This window comes from Anomalospiza imberbis, chromosome Z (assembly GCF_031753505.1).
Source record: "Anomalospiza imberbis isolate Cuckoo-Finch-1a 21T00152 chromosome Z, ASM3175350v1, whole genome shotgun sequence".
Lineage (NCBI taxonomy): Eukaryota > Metazoa > Chordata > Aves > Passeriformes > Viduidae > Anomalospiza > Anomalospiza imberbis.
In genome coordinates, this window is record NC_089721.1 from 7,869,021 (window position 1) to 7,878,484 (window position 9,464).

Below are 9,464 nucleotides of genomic sequence, written 5' to 3' on the forward strand. Positions count from 1 at the left end.
AATTGGGCATTAACTGGTGATTTTATGGTGGCATGGGAAAACAAGAGCTTGCCAGTCAGCCCTTGGCTGGCTGCTTGGACGTTCAGGAGTGCTCTGTGGGAGGAGGAGGAGGAGGAACAAAGTCACACATCTCACACCCAAAGAGAAACATCCTTAGCTCAGACCTACACTAAACTCATAAAAAAAGAGCCCAGGTGGAGCCGCCTTGCCAAGTCCTGATCTTGGGATGTCAAAACGAAAAACAGGAATGGCATCAAATCCATCTGGATATATTTGGCCTTCTTCACCAGAAAAATTGTATTGGAGACTCCAGCTTTTTTTAAAACATTCTGCCACTAAACAGCTTAATCTCCCTTTGACATCAGCTCTTAGCTTCAGCATCAGGCCAGGATTTATTTAAACTGCCTTAAATGGACATTGCCAGGCTGGAAAGAAAAATAATTATATGAAACAACTGATACTTTCAAAGCAGAGAACTTCTCACCCCGTGCCCCTAAAACAGACTCTCCTGCACAGCTGCTTGTAGCATGGGATTTATCAAGGAAATAGGGAGGTGAATCCCCTCTACCACAAAGCTCCATTGCAGACAGACCACACCAGCCAGCTTTTCACTGAACATAAAGGGCTTCAGGCAGCTGCAAGTAGTTGAGCACTGGTCATGGTTTGTTGCTGATTTAAAGTCATTGGGTCCTATGTATCTGCACAGGAAAGTGAGCCGTACAGCTGCAGAACCAGCATGGCACTGTCTGCCAGCACTGCCACCTCCCCATGAGCATCCAGTCCTGCTGGAGTCCTGCTCTGCATAGGAAAGCTGCTTGTGGTGGGATTGACTGGAAGAGGGAGAGGGTGGTGGGGGCAGAAAGGGGGCTGTCTGGATCTGGCTTTGGAATAACCCTCCTCCTCACATGGTGTCTCCATCTATCTCCCTCCTTCTGCGAAGCTCTGCTTTCCATCTCTTTCCGTCCATACATCCACATTGTAAGGCAGCACCCACCTCACCTTTCCCCAGTGCCTGCAGGACTGCAGGCTGCACACACACCTTTCCTATCATCAGACATCCTGTCCTCACACACCCCATGTGGAAACCGCCAGCCAGGCTCCCCGAATGCGAGCCTGGGGAGTTATAAAAAGGTAGATGTGTTTTTCAGGAACACGAGCAGCACAGCTGAGCAGAACTTCAAGGGGGCCACTTCTCGCTCCTTTTCATTTCCACTCCGAAGAGTGCCTGAATGATGTCCGGTGGGAATGAGCTCGCCAAGAAAAATGCAGCTGAGCTGCTGTTGTAAGGGCTGTGTTCTTCACGCCATAAAACCGGAGTAGAGGAGCCGTGTGAGAAGCTAAGACCCTCACGCACAGGCCATAATGTTCTTTTCTGCTTTGAAGCAGATTTAGGGCTGGCTCAGCCTCCCTGGGGGCAGGAGGCTGCTGCTTATCCATGCAGCCTAGCAGCAGCAATAAGCAGATGAACGTCCTCAAGCCTCTTCTTTACACAGAGCAGAGAACAATCCTCTTCCCCCAAAGTGGTGGCTGCAATCAAGGAATCACAGGATGGATTGTCAGAGAAAAGCATTCTCTCTGACAAGTTTTGGACCTGACCACTTCCCCTCTCCAAAGCCTGTTGCTATCTCTTCATTCTTGCTCCATTGTCATTGCTCCATTGTCTAGCAGGGCATTCTGGATGGGAGCTGGGTACTCAGTGTCCTCCCCAGAACTTGTCTCTAGGCAGAGGTCTTCTGGACAGCATCCCACAGAGTTTTAAAGAGAGGTGGATGGTGTCTGAACCTCTTGGGATTTGCCAGCTTTACTCAGCATAAACCTCCCTTCCATTTTTCTTGTATATAGGACAGTTCTGAGGTTTTTCCTCCTCTCCTCTCCTCTCCTCTCCTCTCCTCTCCTCTCCTCTCCTCTCCTCTCCTCTCCTCTCCTCTCCTCTCCTCTCCTCTCCTCTCCTCTCCTCTCCTCTCCTCTCCTCTCCTCTCCTCTCCTCTCCTCTCCTCTCCTCTCCTCTCCTCTCCTCTCCTCTCCTCTCCTCTCCTCTCCTCTCCTCTCCTCTCCTCTCCTCTCCTCTCCTCTCCTCTCCTCTCCTCTCCTCTCCTCTCCTCTCCTCTCCTCTCCTCTCCTCTCCTCTCCTCTCCTCTCCTCTCCTCTCCTCTCCTCTCCTCTCCTCTCCTCTCCTCTTTCTTCACCTGTTGATGGACATGGATCAATTATTTTCTCCAACATCCCAATCAGCGGGGTTCATCACCATTTGCCAGATTATTGGATTTGTCCAGCTGCCCTGAGGACTCATGGCAGACAGCAATACTTTGGTCAGGGAAGGTGATGCTTTATAGAAACTGGTTACTGGGCAAGAAATCCCAGCACTGGGACACGGTGGCAGAGCTTATCCCTTTCTGACATTTCTTTCTGACCCTTTTATTTCTCCCAGTCTGTGGCTGAGTAGGGTATGCCTGGACCAGGGTAGATGTATAAACCCCTGGTAATCTGAAAGCTCACCCATGGGGAAAGGGGATTTTGGAGGAAATACAACTCTGGATGTTTGGGTCACTGGCTTTGCTGCTTCATGGCTGCCTTGCACTCAGTGGTCACCACAGCACACACTGATATAGCAAAGGACCATCCAGGGCTCAGAAGCAAATCAAATCCTGCTTTGGCCATGAAAGCCAGCCACATATTCCTACAGCCTACCTGGGGGGGCTGCAAGAACAAATAGCTACAAATGTGTGACTTTTTTCCACCAGATGCAGCTACCTGAAAACTCAGCATCTAATTTGCACTTGTCATTTGGGATATCTGTTGTTTGTTGAACACCTTTGACGCAGATTCACCCTGTCTGTCAAACACCCTCGTATGGAGAAGAAGTTATTTTCCTCATTCCCTGGAGGCATCTGTTCCTCTTCACTGGCTGTGAAAGGAGCAAACAGCAGTCACAGTGTAAATCAGAACCATGGCCTTAACACAGCAAAAAATTGGTGGGATGAGCCCTACCCTCTGTGTCAGATGGGAGGTCACCCCTATATCATGCTGCCTGCCCTTTCTCACTGTCTATAAAAAGAACATTTTGATGGCTCTGGTACACTCAGATCTCAGGTGTCACACTCAGGTGCCTTGGAGTGACAGAGGAAGGGGAGACAAAAATGAGATTTTCAATAACCTTTCTAGGGTAGAAGGTTAAAGAAAAATTGTGGCCAATCTCAGAGTTCCCCACATCTGCTGGGATGACCTCTCCTTCCACAGGGATGGCTGGATATGACTTGTACCCACCCCTCAGGCTCTATGGTGTGCAAAATATTATTGCATTATCATCCACTGACGCTCGTTTCATGGTAGTGACATAAAAAATCTGCTTTAAGCATTGAAGATAAATGTGCTACCAGTCCAGAGGAGCCACCATGCACGTTCTGTGTCCTTTGCAGGGGAAATTCTGGTGCCCAGCTCTGCACAGAGAGTGCAGGCTGCCTGCACAACAGGCATCTGCAGCACAAGTGCTAGTACTCACGTTCATGACCTCCTCCCCAGTCAGGTCTGCTGGAGATCTGTTTGCTTTATTAATGAGAGCAGAGATTCCCTGAAAACAATTAAAAGAGTTGCTGTAGGCACAAACAGTGCATGTGCAGACCTATAGCAGTCCTTCAGGTCCTGTGCAGAAATTAGGCAGACTGGTCAAGTCAGAGCCCAAGGAACACTTTTTTACTCAATCAAAGTAGTTTAAAATGAAATCGTGGGTCCTCAAATATACCCACCATAGTTCATCTCTCAAATGCATGTATTAGATACATTCAAATGGGCTGTCTAAGTTGATAACAGACTTGGGGAATGACCTCAGGTTGAACTGCAGGGAAAAGAAATTGTTTCCTCATTAATATCTCTGCAAAATAAATGTCAAGTGGAAAAGCAGTTTCTGTGTAATCAATCTTGGTTCACAGACATTGTGCTCTGACAATTCCTCTCACGGAAAGGAATATATTTCCCATAGATCTGTAGTGTTTCATACATTACAGCTTTCATAATATCAAAAGCCAGTGCTTAGGTTACATTGAGCTTTTCTTTCTAACCCTTTGGTTTCACATGACCATAATTCTCTGTAAAATTTCTCTGTTCAGACTAAAACTTTCACACTTTGTATAGGGCAAGAAATGATGATTTTTCTTTCACTGAAGAAAATCCTTTTAGCTATCTTTGATTTATTAGAATGTGTGTAGAGGAGAATTACACTTTTATGGCTTTTTAAAATGTATTTTTCTTCTTGGCAACCAGCAAAGCTAGGAAAGGCCTTTTCCTAACCTATTTGGCATTGTCCTTCCCAAGAAGCTAAGCTTTTGTAGGGAGTGGGCTGGGGAAATCATGTACAAGAAAAACAACCATTGAAGGATCACCTCTAAGCATGTTTAGGTTAGATATACTGGAATTTTGGGGAGAAGGGAAAAGAGACTAGTTTACACTTATTTCTTGCAAGAAAACATTGTGTACAGAACATGCTGCTGGGACTAGGGCTGGTTTAGGTTGGTCACTGGGTTAAGGACAGGAATGTAAGTTTGAGTGACAAGCAAATCTCCCTCAAATGCAGAATGATGGTGCATCTCTATTTGCACTTAGTCTTACCAGGTGGTGTGGTTTGGATTCTGAAGACATTCACTTTTGCTAGTTTTTCTCCCCAAAAAGTTCTGTCTCTGACAGTCAAATGGTGAGGCAGAATCTCATGTATAATTGCAAAGGAAGCACTTTCTCAACTTCACCTTTATGCTGAAATGTGTGAAAGCATGGCTTAGCAAGACACCAAAGTTTCTCCACATTCAGATTCTGAGGCTGGTTCTCACCTTCCTCTCTACCTAGCTGGTAGAGGCAAGTGGTTGCTAAATCACTGGTCAAATAACCCCTGAGGAAGGGTCCTTCTGTGCTCCAGCCACGTGCTGTGGCTGCCCTGGATTTACATGCCCTGGGCATAGAATCATTGATTGGCTTGGGTTGGAAGGGTCCTTAGAGATCATCTCATTCCAGCCCTCCTGTCATGGGGAGGGTCACCTGCCACTGGACCAGGTTGTTCCAAGTTCAATCCAGCCTGGCCCTAGACACTTCCAGGGATGGAGCAGCCACAGCTTCTCTGGGCAACCTGTGCCAGGGCCTCATCACCCTCACAGGGAAGAATCTGTTCCTAATATCTAGTCTAAATCTCCCATCTTTTAGTTTAATGCCATTCCTCTTGTCATATCACTCCATACCCTTGTCAAAAGCTCCTCCTCAGCTGCCTTGTAGCCCTTTAGGCACTGGAAGGTGCTATAATATTTGCCCAGAGCTGGTTTGAACACGCCCCACTCTCTCAGGCTGTCTCCACAGGAGAGGTGCTCCAACCTCTGATCACCTGGCCTCCTCTGGACCCATCCTATTTATGATGTGACGTGAACGTTGCAAAGCTGGATGCAGTATTCCATAGCAACCTGCTATTGTCCCTGACCCATTGTGATGGATATGTGGAGTCAGGTACACTGGGAAGAAAACACCTGCAAGACCTGCAGAATACTGAGGCAAATGAAAGAACCTCAATATTTAAAATATGGAATTATTTTTAACCAGTGTCATGCTGCCCATGAAAACTGGCTCACCAGGCATTGCCACCTCCGTGAAACCTGCTGATTTCCAGGTGGTAGCAGAATACAAGAGAAATCAAAAAAGCTGCACAATGCTTTCTTCTACTCTCATTTTCTCTTACTAAGAGAGGCTAAGAAAATATCCTGCAAAATTCCTGTGTTAATGTGGCAATAGAATTATATATCCTTTCAGTGAAGGATGGCAGGAAGTGGAGAGGTCGATTCCATCTCAGCCACATTAATCTGTAGCCCCTATTTGTTGTGCTGTCTGCTTCTAGTCCTGGAGACAGTGGCAGTTAATTCCAGCAGAATTTCAGCAGACCTCATGGAATCTTAGCTGAAAAGCAAGTTTCTCACCACCACTAGAATTTTTAAAGCACAAGGGAATTTGGACTCAACTTCTTGCCTTGCTTTCTGACCGGTGCAGTAGTCCTTGCTCTGTTGATCTCACCTTCTTAACCCATTTCTTATATTTGTCCTACATATCCCTTGCAACCATTCAGAGACTCGATTCATCCTACTACCTCAAAGCATTTTCCTCTGAGATCTGTGCTTTCTGTGCAAGAAAATTCTAGCTGGCATTTGCAATTCATTGTAACTAGATCCAGGCATTGCCCTATTCAACACAGTTGGCTACCCCACAGAGATTTCCTTCACGTCATGATATTTGTCTTTGGAAATTTTAGTTGTAGACCTGTTGTCACTGCCTACTGCTATTTGAATTTAAACTAAAGTTGACAGGGACTGTTATATCTCAGGCTGCTTTTGGCAAAGTGTTTGTATATAATCCTTTGCTACCTAGTAAAAATAAAACTTGAAACAGCATGGCAACACTAATATCTCAGTTTTTGAGGAAAAAAAAATCTGCCACCTGCCTGTTCTCAACAATATTGTCTGTCTTCAATGATTGGGCCGGAAACATCTATTAAATTAAGTGGATTAAGTGTACACATTACTCAGGGGCTGTCGTTTGGATCCCTCCAGACCCGAGATTACTCAGGGGCTGTCGTTTGGATCCCTCCAGACCCGAGACCCTGTATCACACTGATTTAAACTCGAGGGCAGTGAGGCATTGTAAGGCCATTGGAGGGCAATTTGGAGGAAGGCGTAGGACTATAGGTAAGCTTAAAAACCATGGTTTTCCAATAGATGCTTAAAGCATGAAGTGCAAAGACCTTCCTAAGATATGCTGTTTCTAAGACTGAGAACTGTTAGTATTTTATTACCTGTAGAAATAACTCTGAACAAAACTAAAGGCCCATCAACCAGGCTTTGGGTCTTACTGAGATGGTACTTTCTGTATTTTCTTTTGGCAGGAAGCTGCACGTCTTAATGCCCTGGTCCTCCAGCCCTTGCAGCATCTGACCCTAAATCTGTGGGGTAACTCACAGGGTTAATGGTGAACTGACTGGGGCCATCCATCGCACATTTACGATAGAGCCAAAGAGACCAGCTGTTAGGAAATGTAGGGTCTACAGTCAGGTAGGAACATATTTTAACACACCGTGTATTAAAAGTGCATTTACAATATAATAAGCCAGGCTGTATATTTCAAAGATCAATGGGAAGGGGCCACTTTTGGTGATGTTTGAAGTCTATCTCCTGGGCTGTCACATATATTCAAAGAATGCCTGCTATACATTTAGATCAACCCCCATCCCAAATGGAGGGGAACGCAGCTCTCTCCCCATATGGGGCTAATCTCCGGGAAGGCAGCGTAAGCACATGGTACCAATTCCTACACACTTTGGTCCCTTAACTCAGTCCTGAAGGCAGAGAGCTGAGATGGGGGCAGGGGTGAAAGCCTGGTGTCACCCATTTATCACACAGGAGACGAGTGCCTGCTGCTCACAGGTGATGAGTTTTGCTTCCATAACAGGAGAGAAATATGAGAGGACTGATCCCAGGGAGTGACATCTCAGGACAGGAATGGCCTCCTGATGGAATTGCAGAAACTGCAGTTCCCTTCCACTTTGTGAGACAACAGTGAGAAGGCAAATAGAACCCAGAATGAGCTCCACCTCTCTGCACAGCTTTTTTTGTAGCTGAGTCCTGCAAACTTGGCCTCATAGACATATATCAACATATATATGTTGCACACAAGCAACACTGTGGAGGGAGAAGTCTGACTTGAGGGCAGCAGGTCTGCCTGAGCCACCAGAGTTGCCCTTGCAGCCCAAAGAAGCACGCAGGAGCCAGACACAGCCCTGCCCTGCACACACAGGCTGCAGGTGTGAGAAGCAGATGCTAGCTGCTGGTGCTGGAGGATGGGTAAAGACACTCCTGGCAGGAGGGAAAATTATGGTTAAAGAAATGTCCCTTCTGTAACAGGAGGGATCCTGCAGTGGGGATTGCACTGGGAGACCTAGATGAGGACAGAAACATTTCAGGGCAAATTAAAATCCAAGCTTTTAAACACCATGTTATTTCTTGGGAGTTTCCCAAAGCTGTTACTATTTTTTTTTCTGTGCTACATTAATAAAGTAAATCCTAGTTTAGCCAGTCTTGACATTTTTTGGGGTTTTTAAATCTTATTTTCTTTTATGTGGAAGAAAAAAGTAAAAAGAGGGAAAGAGTAATAATACAAGAGGGATAGATCAAGAACTAATGTTAATTCACCCAAGCTTGAAAAACCAACATTTTCAAGGGAACATAAAACTAGGGGAATGAGAAGGATCTCTTGCTTAAAATTTTGAAACAATAAATTGTGCTATATTTTTTTCAAAACTTTGTTGATTTTTTGCTCTTCTAGTTGCATTAGAGAAAAACAGTTTCTAGGACAAGCCATGATGAGATGAGAGTCAGAGCTGTGAGGTGTAGCAGAACTGCTTACCCTCCTTGAGATTACTACATGAGATATTGTCAAAGCCAATTGCATGAATATCCTGTTTTGGTAGTGTTCATCTTGCTCTGCACAGGCCAAGCCGTGCCCTCTGATGCACCATGGAGAAATGTCTGTGCCTCCAGGCAAGAGATGAGGATCTGTTGAGAAAATCATCTCAATCCCTCTTCTGCTACAACAGGGGCCTTTGCCTGATAAATGCACATTTTTGGTGCAGGGATTTCTATTTTTTCTGAGACATTTCAGAAGGAAATGAGTTATTCCCTAACCGTGCTAGATAGTCTCTAACTGCCTGTTAGACATTAAAAGGGAATTGTATTTCTCAGAGCTTGTGTCTCTTACACAGCAAGAGCAGAGATATTCACTGAGTGGACATCCTACCAGCCTTGCATGATTTGGCTCTGCACTTGGGGGAAATGCCACACCCCAAATCTGTGTGAGAGCTGACATTTGCACCAGTAATTTCCAGATGTGTGACAGAAGAAAAGACTCCTGTCCTGTGTTAATGGCAGCTGTGCAGTCTCAAGGATGTGAACTCAGTTCTGGCCAGCACTGTGGTTACAAATGAGGGATGCTCAGCTCCATGCCCTTGTCCCTGCACACCTCTGAAGGGTCAGAGGGACTTCGGGGTGGTCCTGTTTCTTGGGGCTTTCCATCCTTCCAAGAACTCACCAGCTTCCTGGAGCCATGCAGCCTTAAGCACAGCCTGCCTTCCTCCCACTCCACGTCCCTGTCCCAGCAACTGCTGTCAGGCCTCAAACTCTTCAAGCAGCTTTGTCAAACTTTAATTACGTGACTACAATCTGTCCAAGAATTTTATGACATTAATAAGCATGTTCCTAATTAGCATTTATTGTTTTTATTATTGAAATCCCAAATTACACAACCAATTGATTTTTCCCTGTTGCCCTCATTAAGTCAGAGTGAAATGCATTTTAAAATAGATTGGCATTTAATTCCTTTAGAAAGTGCTGATTAGATCAAGGGCCTGTTTCACTGCATTTGGTTGCATGAAGTCACTTTAGGTTTTAATTTCT